Consider the following 14,741-nt stretch of genomic DNA (forward strand, 5'->3'; position numbering starts at 1 on the left):
ACAATACATTTAAAATATATCCCTGTCTGTCCCAAAATGTCTTTGGCATTCCATTCCTTATTGAAGTGTTTATCATTACTCTTCACAATCACTGTAGGAGGAAACTCTAGCTCACCATCTATGTGTGATATTATTACTGAAAAAGCAGCATGTATTTACATTTTTCCACTGGATTATCTTGACATCCTGTTGCATAAGCAGTGTCTGTATAACAGATCCCATACCCATATAGTAATGTCAATGTGTTGGAAAGCTGTGTGTGGTCAACTTCACAAACAATCCTCTTTTGGACAAGTCTTGTAGCAAATTTAGGAGCCTAATCTCCTGGGGTTCTCAGCTATCTGAAGCAGAGTGCCAATAGGATGTGATCAGGCTGATAGGTTCCTTGGGGAGAGTAAGGCTGCCCATAAGTCTCCCTTATTGCTCAAAAGAATGCTTTGGTTGAGGTTCTTAAAGTGGAATGTATGGACTTGTTAGCCCTGTACTTCAAGCTCACAGCAATTGGTTCCAGGATTCAGGTAATAGGAGAAAAACCATCATCGGATACAAAGTAAGAAACTGCACAGTAATCAAGAAGTGGACATCCACTCTAAAAGACTGTCCTGTGATTAAAAATATCCCAAACTAATAACCAGATTGCTAAGGAATAGAAGCCATATGGTTTCAACAACATGTAAAATCAGACTGAAGAGCTTGAAAGCCAGAATGCTAGCCAATTCACCACAAATTCCCACACCCAAGCTCATGCAGAAATGTTTTCATAAGGTTTTCAGTTTAGTATCTTGTTTTAGCTACCTTTTATATGAAATATACTGCAGCAGTAAATTCTTCTGCTGTGCATTAAATCTGTTTTATATACTGTTAACATGGTGTTTATCCTTTATTGAAATAATGGCTGAATAATATACAGTGTTTTACGAATAACAATTTATCTATTCTCATTAATCCCTGTCCCAGTGAGGTGTCAAGTCTAAATTCTCTAATACACATGCATACTGGGCTCAATTTTATCACTTGCCAATTAGCATATTGGTATGTTTTTTGGACTGGATTTGGGCAGGGGCACTTAAGGAGAAGCTATCCTTGCACAATAAGGAATTTCAAACTCCACAATAGTGGATTATGGTCTGGGTTTCAATTGGATCCATGTGAGGCAGCAGTGCTAACTACTTTGCACCGTACCAACCATCTCAGTACACATGTATGGTATTGCATGGAGACTCTCTGTTTTGTTTTATTTCATATCTTACCGCATGAATAATTTAGCTGATTATTCAGACAATACTGTTTTGTGCCTCTTGTATTTGTTTTATTTTGTCTCTGCTAGCTAGAGTTACATATATTGAATTGTGTTCACATTTCATATGACATCTTTAAGAAAAAACAAAAGCAAGGTTCCACTGAGATTTGAACTCAGATCGCTGGATTCAAAGTCCAAAGTGCTAACCATTACACCATGGAACCAACTGTAGAAATTTCAATTTGAGTATTCTTTTAGGCATGCAATACCAGTGTTTGCCAATAGGGCTGCATCTTCTTATTGGAATAATTTGTTTTCATCTGCTTCTTTATGGTGTTATACTATTGCGTACACAGATTGGATGAACATTTCAATTTCTCTTAACATAAAATACATCTTACCCTTTCATTTTTATTATGTTGAACAAAGTTAAAAGTACAAAAAATCCAGATTACAATGTTAGGAAATCAATTTGAAATGTTATTACCAGATAGAAACAACCTAAATTGTATCTCCCTTTGCTGCTTGTCCAAATATAAATGGTTAGATTACTATGACTTGTATGGTTTCTCTGTATACCGTGCAGACTATGATAGCAAAAAGCAGCATCAAAATAGTTTTTGCCAAAGTGATCAATGGATTTCGATTTTGACTAATGCTCAAGCTCCATTTCCCTTCCAATGAATGTAGCCTAGGACAACTGAGACCCCTAAAATTGCAATTGTGGCATTGAATGCACAGGTTCGTTATCTATTAATTAAAGCACTGGGAGTTTTCTATATAAGGTCTTTTCCAGTATATTTGTGCACCATGACTAAAATCTACTACTACAATACATTTAAAATATATCCCTGGCTGTCCCAAAATGTCTTTGGCATTCCATTCCTTATTGAAGTGTTTATCATTACTCTTCACAATCACTGTAGGAGGAAACTCTAGCTCACCATCTATGTGTGATATTATTACTGAAAAAGCAGCATGTATTTACATTTTTCCACTGGATTATCTTGACATCCTGTTGCATAAGCAGTGTCTGTATAACAGATCCCATAGCCATATAGTAATGTCAATGTGTTGGAAAGCTGTGTGTGGTCAACTTCACAGACAATCCTCTTTTGGACAAGTCTTGTAGCAAATTTAGGAGCCTAATCTCCTGGGGTTCTCAGCTATCTGAAGCAGAGTGCCAACAGGATGTGATCAGGCAGATAGGTTCCTTGGGGAGAGTAAGGCTGCCCATAAGTCTCCCTTATTGCTCAAAAGATTGCTTTGATTGAGGTTCTTAAAGTGGAATGTATGGACTTGTTAGCCCTGTACTTCAAGCTCACAGCAATTGGTTCCAGGATTCAGGTAATAGGAGAAAAACCATCATCGGAAACAAAGTAAGAAACTGCACAGTAATCAAGAAGTGGACATCCACTCTAAAAGACTGTCCCGTGATTAAAAATATCCCAAACTAATAACCAGATTGCTAAGGAATAGAAGCCATTTGGTTTCAACAACATGTGAAATCAGACTGAAGAGCTTGAAAGCCAGAATGCTAGCCAATTCACCACAAATTTCCACACCCAAGCTCATGCAGAAATGTTTTCATAAGGTTTTCAGTTTAGTATCTTGTTTTAGCTACCTTTTATATGAAATATTCTGCAGCAGTAAATTCTTCTGCTGTGCATTAAATCTGTTTTATATACTGTTAACATGGTGTTTATCCTTTATTGAAATAATGGCTGAATAATATACAGTGTTTTACGAATAACAATTTATCTATTCTCATTAATCCCTGTCCCAGTGAGGTGTCAAGTCTAAATTCTCTAATACACATGCATACTGGGCTCAATTTTATCACTTGCCAATTAGCATATTGGTATGTTTTTTGGACTGGATTTGGGCAGGGGCACTTGGGGAGAAGCTATCCTTGCACAATAAGGAATTACAAACTCCACAATAGTAAATTATGGTCTGGGTTTTAATTGGATCCATGTGACGCAGCAGTGCTAACTACTTTGCACCGTACCAACCATCTCAGTACACATGTATGGTATTGCATAGAGACTCTCTGTTTTGTTTTATTTCATATCTTACCGAATGAATAATTTAGCTGATTATTCAGACAATACTGTTTTGTGCCTCTTGTATTTGTTTTATTTTGTCTCTGCTAGCTAGAGTTACATATATTGAACTGTGTTCACAATTCATATGACATCTTTAAGAAAAAACAAAGCAAAGTTCCACTGAGATTTGAACTCAGATCGCTGGATTCAAAGTCCAAAGTGCTAACCATTACACCATGGAACCAACTGTAGAAATAGCAATTTGAGTATTCTTTTAGGACTGCAATACCAGTGTTTGCCAATAGGGCTGCATCTTCTTATTGGAATAATTTGTTTTCATCTGCTTCTTTATGGTGTTATACTATTGCGTACACAGATTGGATGAACATTTCAATTTCTCTTAACATAAAATACATCTTACCTTTTCATTTTTTTTATGTTGAACAAAGTTAAAAGTATAAAAAATCCAGATTACAATGTTAGGAAATCCATTTAAAATGTTATTACCAGATAGAAACAACCTAAATTGTATCTCCCTTTGCTGCTTGTCCAAATATAAATGGTTAGATTACTATGACTTGTATGGTTTCTCTGTATACCGTGCAGACTATGATAGCAATAAGCAACATCAAAATAGTTTTTGCCAAAGTGATCAATGCATTTCGATTTTGAATAATGCCCCAGCTCCATTTCCCTTCCAGTGAATGTAGCCTAGGACAACTGAGACCCCTAAAATTGCAATTGTGGCATTGAATGCACAGGTTCATTATCTATTAATTGAAGCACTGGGAGTTTTCTATATAAGGTCTTTTCCAGTATATTTGTGCACCATGACTAAAATCTACTACTACAATACATTTAAAATATATCCCTGTCTGTCCCAAAATGTCTTTGGCATTCCATTCCTTATTGAAGTGTTTATCATTACTCTTCACAATCACTGTAGGAGGAAACTCTAGCTCACCATCTATGTGTGATATTATTACTGAAAAAGCAGCATGTATTTACATTTTTCCACTGGATTAACTTGACATCCTGTTGCATAAGCAGTGTCTGTATAACAGATCCCATAGCCATATAGTAATGTCAATGTGTTGGAAAGCTGTGTGTGGTCAACTTCACAGACAATCCTCTTTTGGACAAGTCTTGTAGCAAATTTAGGAGCCTAATCTCCTGGGGTTCTCAGCTATCTGAAGCAGAGTGCCAATAGGATGTGATCAGGCTGATAGGTTCCTTGGGGAGAGTAAGGCTGCCCATAAGTCTCCCTTATTGCTCAAAAGAATGCTTTGATTGAGGTTCTTAAAGTGGAATGTATGGACTTGTTAGCCCTGTACTTCAAGCTCACAGCAATTGGTTCCAGGATTCAGGTAATAGGAGAAAAACCATCATCGGAAACAAAGTAAGAAACTGCACAGTAATCAAGAAGTGGACATCCACTCTAAAAGACTGTCCTGTGATTAAAAATATCCCAAACTAATAACCAGATTGCTAAGGGATAGAAGCCATTTGGTTTCAACAACATGTAAAATCAGACTGAAGAGCTTGAAAGCCAGAATGCTAGCCAATTCACCACAAATTCCCACACCCAAGCTCATGCAGAAATGTTTTCATAAGGTTTTCAGTTTAGTATCTTGTTTTAGCTACCTTTTATATGAAATATACTGCAGCAGTAAATTCTTCTGCTGTGCATTAAATCTGTTTTATATACTGTTAACATGGTGTTTATCCTTTATTGAAATAATGGCTAAATAATATACAGTGTTTTACGAATAACAATTTATCTATTCTCATTAATCCCTGTCCCAGTGAGGTGTCAAGTCTAAATTCTCTAATACACATGCATACTGGGCTCAATTTTATCACTTGCCAATTAGCATATTGGTATGTTTTTTGGACTGGATTTGGGCAGGGGCACTTAAGGAGAAGCTATCCTTGCACAATAAGGAATTTCAAACTCCACAATAGTGGATTATGGTCTGGGTTTCAATTGGATCCATGTGAGGCAGCAGTGCTAACTACTTTGCACCGTACCAACCATCTCAGTACACATGTATGGTATTGCATGGAGACTCTCTGTTTTGTTTTATTTCATATCTTACCGCATGAATAATTTAGCTGATTATTCAGACAATACTGTTTTGTGCCTCTTGTATTTGTTTTATTTTGTCTCTGCTAGCTAGAGTTACATATATTGAATTGTGTTCACATTTCATATGACATCTTTAAGAAAAAACAAAAGCAAGGTTCCACTGAGATTTGAACTCAGATCGCTGGATTCAAAGCCCAAAGTGCTAACCATTACACCATGGAACCACTTGTAGAAATTGCCATTTGAGTATTCTTTTAGGACTGCAATACAAGTGTTTGCCAATAGGGCTGCATCTTCTTTTTGGAATAATTTGTTTTCATCTGCTTCTTTATGGTGTTATACTATTGCGTACACAGATTGGATGAACATTTCAATTTCTCTTAACATAAAATACATCTTACCTTTTCATTTTTATTATGTTGAACAAAGTTAAAAGTACAAAAAATCCAGATTACAATGTTAGGAAATCCATTTGAAATGTTATTACCACATAGAAACAACCTAAATTGTATCTCCCTTTGCTGCTTGTCCAAATATAAATGGTTAGATTACTATGACTTGTATGGTTTCTCTGTATACCGTGCAGACTATGATAGCAATAAGCAGCATCAAAATAGTTTTTGCCAAAGTGATCAATGGATTTCGATTTTGACTAATGCTCAAGCTCCATTTCCCTTCCAATGAATGTAGCCTAGGACAACTGAGACCCCTAAAATTGCAATTGTGGCATTGAATGCACAGGTTCGTTATCTATTAATTAAAGCACTGGGAGTTTTCTATATAAGGTCTTTTCCAGTATATTTGTGCACCATGACTAAAATCTACTACTACAATACATTTAAAATATATCCCTGGCTGTCCCAAAATGTCTTTGGCATTCCATTCCTTATTGAAGTGTTTATCATTACTCTTCACAATCACTGTAGGAGGAAACTCTAGCTCACCATCTATGTGTGATATTATTACTGAAAAAGCAGCATGTATTTACATTTTTCCACTGGATTATCTTGACATCCTGTTGCATAAGCAGTGTCTGTATAACAGATCCCACAGCCATATAGTAATGTCAATGTGTTGGAAAGCTGTGTGTGGTCAACTTCACAGACAATCCTCTTTTGGACAAGTCTTGTAGCAAATTTAGGAGCCTAATCTCCTGGGGTTCTCAGCTATCTGAAGCAGAGTGCCAACAGGATGTGATCAGGCAGATAGGTTCCTTGGGGAGAGTAAGGCTGCCCATAAGTCTCCCTTATTGCTCAAAAGATTGCTTTGATTGAGGTTCTTAAAGTGGAATGTATGGACTTGTTAGCCCTGTACTTCAAGCTCACAGCAATTGGTTCCAGGATTCAGGTAATAGGAGAAAAACCATCATCGGAAACAAAGTAAGAAACTGCACAGTAATCAAGAAGTGGACATCCACTCTAAAAGACTGTCCCGTGATTAAAAATATCCCAAACTAATAACCAGATTGCTAAGGAATAGAAGCCATTTGGTTTCAACAACATGTGAAATCAGACTGAAGAGCTTGAAAGCCAGAATGCTAGCCAATTCACCAGAAATTCCCACACCCAAGCTCATGCAGAAATGTTTTCATAAGGTTTTCAGTTTAATATCTTGTTTTAGCTACCTTTTATATGAAATATTCTGCAGCAGTAAATTCTTCTGCTGTGCATTAAATCTGTTTTATATACTGGTAACATGGTGTTTATCCTTTATTGAAATAATGGCTGAATAATATACAGTGTTTTACGAATAACAATTTATCTATTCTCATTAATCCCTGTCCCAGTGAGGTGTCAAGTCTAAATTCTCTAATACACATGCATACTGGGCTCAATTTTATCACTTGCCAATTAGCATATTGGTATGTTTTTTGGACTGGATTTGGGCAGGGGCACTTGGGGAGAAGCTATCCTTGCACAATAAGGAATTACAAACTCCACAATAGTAAATTATGGTCTGGGTTTTAATTGGATCCATGTGACGCAGCAGTGCTAACTACTTTGCACCGTACCAACCATCTCAGTACACATGTATGGTATTGCATAGAGACTCTCTGTTTTGTTTTATTTCATATCTTACCGAATGAATAATTTAGCTGATTATTCAGACAATACTGTTTTGTGCCTCTTGTATTTGTTTTATTTTGTCTCTGCTAGCTAGAGTTACATATATTGAACTGTGTTCACAATTCATATGACATCTTTAAGAAAAAACAAAGCAAAGTTCCACTGAGATTTGACCTCAGATCGCTGGATTCAAAGTCCAAAGTGCTAACCATTACACCATGGAACCAACTGTAGAAATAGCAATTTGAGTATTCTTTTAGGACTGCAATACCAGTGTTTGCCAATAGGGCTGCATCTTCTTATTGGAATAATTTGTTTTCATCTGCTTCTTTATGGTGTTATACTATTGCGTACACAGATTGGATGAACATTTCAATTTCTCTTAACATAAAATACATCTTACCTTTTCATTTTTATTATGTTGAACAAAGTTAAAAGTATAAAAAATCCAGATTACAATGTTAGGAAATCCATTTGAAATGTTATTACCAGATAGAAACAACCTAAATTGTATCTCCCTTTGCTGCTTGTCCAAATATAAATGGTTAGATTACTATGACTTGTATGGTTTCTCTGTATACCGTGCAGACTATGATAGCAATAAGCAGCATCAAAATAGTTTTTGCCAAAGTGATCAATGCATTTCGATTTTGAATAATGCCCCAGCTCCATTTCCCTTCCAGTGAATGTAGCCTAGGACAACTGAGACCCCTAAAATTGCAATTGTGGCATTGAATGCACAGGTTCATTATCTATTAATTGAAGCACTGGGAGTTTTCTATATAAGGTCTTTTCCAGTATATTTGTGCACCATGACTAAAATCTACTACTACAATACATTTAAAATATATCCCTGTCTGTCCCAAAATGTCTTTGGCATTCCATTCCTTATTGAAGTGTTTATCATTACTCTTCACAATCACTGTAGGAGGAAACTCTAGCTCACCATCTATGTGTGATATTATTACTGAAAAAGCAGCATGTATTTACATTTTTCCACTGGATTAACTTGACATCCTGTTGCATAAGCAGTGTCTGTATAACAGATCCCATAGCCATATAGTAATGTCAATGTGTTGGAAAGCTGTGTGTGGTCAACTTCACAGACAATCCTCTTTTGGACAAGTCTTGTAGCAAATTTAGGAGCCTAATCTCCTGGGGTTCTCAGCTATCTGAAGCAGAGTGCCAATAGGATATGATCAGGCTGATAGGTTCCTTGGGGAGAGTAAGGCTGCCCATAAGTCTCCCTTATTGCTCAAAAGAATGCTTTGATTGAGGTTCTTAAAGTGGAATGTATGGACTTGTTAGCCCTGTACTTCAAGCTCACAGCAATTGGTTCCAGGATTCAGGTAATAGGAGAAAAACCATCATCGGATACAAAGTAAGAAACTGCACAGTAATCAAGAAGTGGACATCCACTCTAAAAGACTGTCCTGTGATTAAAAATATCCCAAACTAATAACCAGATTGCTAAGGAATAGAAGCCATTTGGTTTCAACAACATGTAAAATCAGACTGAAGAGCTTGAAAGCCAGAATGCTAGCCAATTCACCACAAATTCCCACACCCAAGCTCATGCAGAAATGTTTTCATAAGGTTTTCAGTTTAGTATCTTGTTTTAGCTACCTTTTATATGAAATATACTGCAGCAGTAAATTCTTCTGCTGTGCATTAAATCTGTTTTATATACTGTTAACATGGTGTTTATCCTTTATTGAAATAATGGCTGAATAATATACAGTGTTTTACGAATAACAATTTATCTATTCTCATTAATCCCTGTCCCAGTGAGGTGTCAAGTCTAAATTCTGTAATACACATGCATACTGGGCTCAATTTTATCACTTGCCAATTAGCATATTGGTATGTTTTTTGGACTGGATTTGGGCAGGGGCACTTGGGGAGAAGCTATCCTTGCACAATAAGGAATTAGAAACTCCACAATAGTGGATTATGGTCTGGGTTTCAATTGGATCCATGTGAGGCAGCAGTGCTAACTACTTTGCACCGTACCAACCATCTCGGTACACATGTATGGTATTGCATGGAGACTCTCTGTTTTGTTTTATTTCATATCTTACCGCATGAATAATTTAGCTGATTATTCAGACAATACTGTTTTGTGCCTCTTTTATTTGTTTTATTTTTTCTCTGCTAGCTAGAGTTACATATATTGAATTGTGTTCACATTTCATATGACATCTTTAAGAAAAAACAAAAGCAAGGTTCCACTGAGATTTGAACTCAGATTGCTGGATTCAAAGTCCAAAGTGCTAACCATTACACCATGGAACCAACTGTATATTGCAATTTAAATATTCCTTTAGGACTGCATTACCAGTGTTTGCCAATAGGGCTGCATCTTCTTATTGGAATAATTTGTTTCCACCTGCTTCATTATGGTGTAATACTATTGCGTACACAGATTGGATGAACATTTCAATTTCTCTTAACATAAAATACATCTTACCTTTTCATTTTTATTATGTTGAACAAAGTTAAAAGTACAAAAAATCCAGATTACAATGTTAGGAAATCCATTTGAAATGTTATTACCACATAGAAACAACCTAAATTGTATCTCCCTTTGCTGCTTGTCCAAATACAAATGGTTAGATTACTATGACTTGTATGGTTTCTCTGTATACCGCGCAAACTATGATAGCAATAAGCAGCATCAAAATAGTTTTTGCCAAAGTGATCAATGGATTTCGATTTTGACTAATGCTCAAGCTCCATTTCCCTTCCAATGAATGTAGCCTAGGACAACTGAGACCCCTAAAATTGCAATTGTGGCATTGAATGCACAGGTTCGTTATCTATTAATTAAAGCACTGGGAGTTTTCTATATAAGGTCTTTTCCAGTATATTTGTGCACCATGACTAAAATCTACTACTACAATACATTTAAAATATATCCCTGGCTGTCCCAAAATGTCTTTGGCATTCCATTCCTTATTGAAGTGTTTATCATTACTCTTCACAATCACTGTAGGAGGAAACTCTAGCTCACCATCTATGTGTGATATTATTACTGAAAAATCAGCATGTATTTACATTTTTCCACTGGATTATCTTGACATCCTGTTGCATAAGCAGTGTCTGTATAACAGATCCCATACCCATATAGTAATGTCAATGTGTTGGAAAGCTGTGTGTGGTCAACTTCACAGACAATTCTCTTTTGGACAAGTCTTGTAGCAAATTTAGGAGCCTAATCTCCTGGGGTTCTCAGCTATCTGAAGCAGAGTGCCAACAGGATGTGATCAGGCTGATAGGTTCCTTGGGGAGAGTAAGGCTGCCCATAAGTCTCCCTTATTGCTCAAAAGATTGCTTTGATTGAGGTTCTTAAAGTGGAATGTATGGACTTGTTAGCCCTGTACTTCAAGCTCACAGCAATTGGTTCCAGGATTCAGGTAATAGGAGAAAAACCATCATCGGAAACAAAGTAAGAAACTGCACAGTAATCAAGAAGTGGACATCCACTCTAAAAGACTGTCCCGTGATTAAAAATATCCCAAACTAATAACCAGATTGCTAAGGAATAGAAGCCATTTGGTTTCAACAACATGTGAAATCAGACTGAAGAGCTTGAAAGCCAGAATGCTAGCCAATTCACCAGAAATTCCCACACCCAAGCTCATGCAGAAATGTTTTCATAAGGTTTTCAGTTTAATATCTTGTTTTAGCTACCTTTTATATGAAATATTCTGCAGCAGTAAATTCTTCTGCTGTGCATTAAATAAGTTTTATATACTGGTAACATGGTGTTTATCCTTTATTGAAATAATGGCTGAATAATATACAGTGTTTTACGAATAACAATTTATCTATTCTCATTAATCCCTGTCCCAGTGAGGTGTCAAGTCTAAATTCTCTAATACACATGCATACTGGGCTCAATTTTATCACTTGCCAATTAGCATATTGGTATGTTTTTTGGACTGGATTTGGGCAGGGGCACTTGGGGAGAAGCTATCCTTGCACAATAAGGAATTACAAACTCCACAATAGTAAATTATGGTCTGGGTTTTAATTGGATCCATGTGACGCAGCAGTGCTAACTACTTTGCACCGTACCAACCATCTCAGTACACATGTATGGTATTGCATAGAGACTCTCTGTTTTGTTTTATTTCATATCTTACCGAATGAATAATTTAGCTGATTATTCAGACAATACTGTTTTGTGCCTCTTGTATTTGTTTTATTTTGTCTCTGCTAGCTAGAGTTACATATATTGAACTGTGTTCACAATTCATATGACATCTTTAAGAAAAAACAAAGCAAAGTTCCACTGAGATTTGACCTCAGATCGCTGGATTCAAAGTCCAAAGTGCTAACCATTACACCATGGAACCAACTGTAGAAATAGCAATTTGAGTATTCTTTTAGGACTGCAATACCAGTGTTTGCCAATAGGGCTGCATCTTCTTATTGGAATAATTTGTTTTCATCTGCTTCTTTATGGTGTTATACTATTGCGTACACAGATTGGATGAACATTTCAATTTCTCTTAACATAAAATACATCTTACCTTTTCATTTTTATTATGTTGAACAAAGTTAAAAGTACAAAAAATCCAGATTACAATGTTAGGAAATCCATTTGAAATGTTATTACCAGATAGAAACAACCTAAATTGTATCTCCCTTTGCTGCTTGTCCAAATATAAATGGTTAGATTACTATGACTTGTATGGTTTCTCTGTATACCGTGCAGACTATGATAGCAATAAGCAGCATCAAAATAGTTTTTGCCAAAGTGATCAATGCATTTCGATTTTGAATAATGCCCCAGCTCCATTTCCCTTCCAGTGAATGTAGCCTAGGACAACTGAGACCCCTAAAATTGCAATTGTGGCATTGAATGCACAGGTTCATTATCTATTAATTGAAGCACTGGGAGTTTTCTATATAAGGTCTTTTCCAGTATATTTGTGCACCATGACTAAAATCTACTACTACAATACATTTAAAATATATCCCTGTCTGTCCCAAAATGTCTTTGGCATTCCATTCCTTATTGAAGTGTTTATCATTACTCTTCACAATCACTGTAGGAGGAAACTCTAGCTCACCATCTATGTGTGATATTATTACTGAAAAAGCAGCATGTATTTACATTTTTCCACTGGATTAACTTGACATCCTGTTGCATAAGCAGTGTCTGTATAACAGATCCCATAGCCATATAGTAATGTCAATGTGTTGGAAAGCTGTGTGTGGTCAACTTCACAGACAATCCTCTTTTGGACAAGTCTTGTAGCAAATTTAGGAGCCTAATCTCCTGGGGTTCTCAGCTATCTGAAGCAGAGTGCCAATAGGATATGATCAGGCTGATAGGTTCCTTGGGGAGAGTAAGGCTGCCCATAAGTCTCCCTTATTGCTCAAAAGAATGCTTTGATTGAGGTTCTTAAAGTGGAATGTATGGACTTGTTAGCCCTGTACTTCAAGCTCACAGCAATTGGTTCCAGGATTCAGGTAATAGGAGAAAAACCATCATCGGATACAAAGTAAGAAACTGCACAGTAATCAAGAAGTGGACATCCACTCTAAAAGACTGTCCTGTGATTAAAAATATCCCAAACTAATAACCAGATTGCTAAGGAATAGAAGCCATTTGGTTTCAACAACATGTAAAATCAGACTGAAGAGCTTGAAAGCCAGAATGCTAGCCAATTCACCACAAATTCCCACACCCAAGCTCATGCAGAAATGTTTTCATAAGGTTTTCAGTTTAGTATCTTGTTTTAGCTACCTTTTATATGAAATATACTGCAGCAGTAAATTCTTCTGCTGTGCATTAAATCTGTTTTATATACTGTTAACATGGTGTTTATCCTTTATTGAAATAATGGCTGAATAATATACAGTGCTTTACGAATAACAATTTATCTATTCTCATTAATCCCTGTCCCAGTGAGGTGTCAAGTCTAAATTCTGTAATACACATGCATACTGGGCTCAATTTTATCACTTGCCAATTAGCATATTGGTATGTTTTTTGGACTGGATTTGGGCAGGGGCACTTGGGGAGAAGCTATCCTTGCACAATAAGGAATTAGAAACTCCACAATAGTGGATTATGGTCTGGGTTTCAATTGGATCCATGTGAGGCAGCAGTGCTAACTACTTTGCACCGTACCAACCATCTCGGTACACATGTATGGTATTGCATGGAGACTCTCTGTTTTGTTTTATTTCATATCTTACCGCATGAATAATTTAGCTGATTATTCAGACAATACTGTTTTGTGCCTCTTTTATTTGTTTTATTTTTTCTCTGCTAGCTAGAGTTACATATATTGAATTGTGTTCACATTTCATATGACATCTTTAAGAAAAAATAAAAGCAAGGTTCCACTGAGATTTGAACTCAGATTGCTGGATTCAAAGTCCAAAGTGCTAACCATTACACCATGGAACCAACTGTATATTGCAATTTAAATATTCCTTTAGGACTGCATTACCAGTGTTTGCCAATAGGGCTGCATCTTCTTATTGGAATAATTTGTTTCCACCTGCTTCATTATGGTGTAATACTATTGCGTACACAGATTGGATGAACATTTCAATTTCTCTTAACATAAAATACATCTTACCTTTTCATTTTTATTATGTTGAACAAAGTTAAAAGTACAAAAAATCCAGATTACAATGTTAGGAAATCCATTTGAAATGTTATTACCACATAGAAACAACCTAAATTGTATCTCCCTTTGCTGCTTGTCCAAATACAAATGGTTAGATTACTATGACTTGTATGGTTTCTCTGTATACCGCGCAAACTATGATAGCAATAAGCAGCATCAAAATAGTTTTTGCCAAAGTGATCAATGGATTTCGATTTTGACTAATGCTCAAGCTCCATTTCCCTTCCAATGAATGTAGCCTAGGACAACTGAGACCCCTAAAATTGCAATTGTGGCATTGAATGCACAGGTTCGTTATCTATTAATTAAAGCACTGGGAGTTTTCTATATAAGGTCTTTTCCAGTATATTTGTGCACCATGACTAAAATCTACTACTACAATACATTTAAAATATATCCCTGGCTGTCCCAAAATGTCTTTGGCATTCCATTCCTTATTGAAGTGTTTATCATTACTCTTCACAATCACTGTAGGAGGAAACTCTAGCTCACCATCTATGTGTGATATTATTACTGAAAAAGCAGCATGTATTTACATTTTTCCACTGGATTATCTTGACATCCTGTTGCATAAGCAGTGTCTGTATAACAGATCCCATACCCATATAGTAATGTCAATGTGTTGGAAAGCTGTGTGTGGTC

The 14,741-nt window shown here is 36.3% G+C and overlaps 7 non-coding genes across 7 annotated transcripts; all 7 read right to left on the reverse strand.

The window, feature by feature from the left end:
* Window positions 1-1,392: 1,392 nt before the first annotated feature.
* TRNAQ-UUG (transfer RNA glutamine (anticodon UUG)) lies at window positions 1,393-1,464 on the reverse strand. The gene has a single exon. It is a non-coding gene; the product is annotated as a tRNA-Gln (tRNA).
* A 1,996-nt stretch (window positions 1,465-3,460) lies between these two features.
* Window positions 3,461-3,532, reverse strand: TRNAQ-UUG (transfer RNA glutamine (anticodon UUG)). Its single transcript has one exon. It is a non-coding gene; the product is annotated as a tRNA-Gln (tRNA).
* Window positions 3,533-5,529: 1,997 nt separating this feature from the next.
* On the reverse strand, window positions 5,530-5,601 carry TRNAQ-UUG (transfer RNA glutamine (anticodon UUG)). Its single transcript has one exon. It is a non-coding gene; the product is annotated as a tRNA-Gln (tRNA).
* Window positions 5,602-7,597: 1,996 nt separating this feature from the next.
* Window positions 7,598-7,669, reverse strand: TRNAQ-UUG (transfer RNA glutamine (anticodon UUG)). The gene has a single exon. It is a non-coding gene; the product is annotated as a tRNA-Gln (tRNA).
* A 1,997-nt stretch (window positions 7,670-9,666) lies between these two features.
* On the reverse strand, window positions 9,667-9,738 carry TRNAQ-UUG (transfer RNA glutamine (anticodon UUG)). The gene has a single exon. It is a non-coding gene; the product is annotated as a tRNA-Gln (tRNA).
* Window positions 9,739-11,732: 1,994 nt separating this feature from the next.
* TRNAQ-UUG (transfer RNA glutamine (anticodon UUG)) lies at window positions 11,733-11,804 on the reverse strand. Its single transcript has one exon. It is a non-coding gene; the product is annotated as a tRNA-Gln (tRNA).
* A 1,997-nt stretch (window positions 11,805-13,801) lies between these two features.
* Window positions 13,802-13,873, reverse strand: TRNAQ-UUG (transfer RNA glutamine (anticodon UUG)). Its single transcript has one exon. It is a non-coding gene; the product is annotated as a tRNA-Gln (tRNA).
* Window positions 13,874-14,741: the final 868 nt, after the last annotated feature.

The sequence above is a fragment of the Mixophyes fleayi genome, chromosome 10 (genome assembly GCF_038048845.1).
Source record: "Mixophyes fleayi isolate aMixFle1 chromosome 10, aMixFle1.hap1, whole genome shotgun sequence".
NCBI lineage: Eukaryota > Metazoa > Chordata > Amphibia > Anura > Limnodynastidae > Mixophyes > Mixophyes fleayi.